We start from the raw sequence: 1978 nt of genomic DNA, 5'->3' as shown, positions 1-1978 counted from the left end.
AATCATTAACGTAATCACATTATCCATTTCGAATGTCATTTATAACCTTATTGCTTCCTTCTATAACTTTCCTCAATAATTATATCACCAATTTATCTCTGTTATACTAAAAGATTCCCATACATATCCAATTATTTAAACTGCTATTTTACATTCCGTTCGAGTCATACAAAATAAAAGCCACTCCTAACTCTTTTACACAAGTAACTACTACATTTTCCCTTAAACGACACTTGCCTAGATTTATGACAATACAACTTCAACTAAAGTATTAAACATCTTTAGGTTCCTCATTGTCCTAATCCGGGCACATCAATGGATCCTCTTCCTCCTGAGATTTTCTCCTTTGTTCTTCAATCTAGGCTTGTTGTATTCTCCTACGTTCCTCATCACTTATCGATGCAGCATTTCTTCCACAATCGGGAGGAAAATGTCGTACAACGTTCACCCCCTTCCTAAGACGAATATCTCCCCTTCCAATTGCCTTCCTCGTATGTTCTCTATGGTACTCTTCGGATTGTTTCAAAAGGAAATCTATTTCAGTTTTCAAAATATTGGAGCTACTCTCACTTTCAAAATTCTGGCTACTATCAAAGCTTTCCTTATTATGAACCCATTCTGCTAAGTTTCGATGAATTCTGTTATTAGGAATTCGGGATGGACCACCTTCCGAATCACCTGTATCATGGTGCCATTTGCTTCTAGCCGTAGAATCTAGAGATCCCTCGCTATCACTATGAGAGGTATCGAGACTACCACCTCTTCTAGACATGGTGTGTATGTCATCAGTGCACCTTAAAACCTATATGCAATCAAATAGTAATTGTTTAATTATTTATGCATCTCAAAAGTAGGTGGATTTCTATATGTAGATGCATATATTCTATTCAATCTAACCTAACTTAACTTAACTTAACTTAACTGGACTTGGGGCCATGCAGTGTCAGTGTGGATTTCTTAAAACAACCTTAAAATCAAAAACTTTAAAATCCAAAGCTTTAAAATCAAAATATCTTATCTTTAAACCATGCTCTGATACCAATCTAAATTGTCACGACCCGGAACTCCTCATCGAGCCCGTGACAACCGTTGCGAAGCCTCAACAAACATTCTTCACCCCGAATGTCGATCGAAACCTCGCAAGGCTCTCGTATCAGCTTTCGCACTTCCTCAGTGAGCAATAGTTATCAAATAATCAAAATACGAAGGATTACAAATCATTTTTAAATCAGAACATAACATATTGTTTTCTAACTCACAAGGGCATTTTCGTCATTTTTGTCAAAAATCTCGAAACTTGCTAAAAATATAATAGGTAAGCAGAAAATATATATTTAATGATTTAAAAACAAATTAAATATCTAAAACGTTCATTTGAAGTGAAAATTTGACCATTTGAATATAATAAAAATATTCAATAAAATAAACTATTTTGTTATAAAATAATTTTCATAAAACTATCGGTACATAATTCTTATAGCGTAAAAGTTAATTATATTTATATATACTATAAAGCAAATAACCAAAGTATAAAATTTCTTTTACAGTGACACGTGAGCCCATATCTAACCAAAATGCATCGGAAGCTGGAAACCTACAGCTTTTACCGATTCGAGTCCAAATGAAAGTCCTTGTCAAAGTCAGCTAACTATGGAATTCCTCGAGCCTGAAATGTGAGGAAATGAGCGTTGTGAGATTATATGTCAAGACCCGGAACCTGCCTCAGGCCCATGACAATCGTCGCGACGTCCCGATTGACACTCATTATTCGGAATGCCAATCGAAACCTCGCAAGGCTTACATATCAGTTTCTTTCCTTTCCTGTGAGCAATCATTGTTAAATATCAAGTTTTTAGAGAATATATACTATTTTAGATCAAAAACAATCAAAATAAAATTTTTGCCACACAAGGGTATTTTGGTCATTTTTTTCTCAAAAATTTTGAAACTGGCTAAAACGTAATATACAAGTACAAAA

The sequence above is a fragment of the Theobroma cacao genome, chromosome 6 (assembly GCF_000208745.1).
Source record: "Theobroma cacao cultivar B97-61/B2 chromosome 6, Criollo_cocoa_genome_V2, whole genome shotgun sequence".
Classification (NCBI taxonomy): Eukaryota; Viridiplantae; Streptophyta; class Magnoliopsida; order Malvales; family Malvaceae; genus Theobroma; species Theobroma cacao.
The sequence above is the reverse complement of the archived record's forward strand: the minus strand, read 5'-3'. Positions refer to the sequence as shown.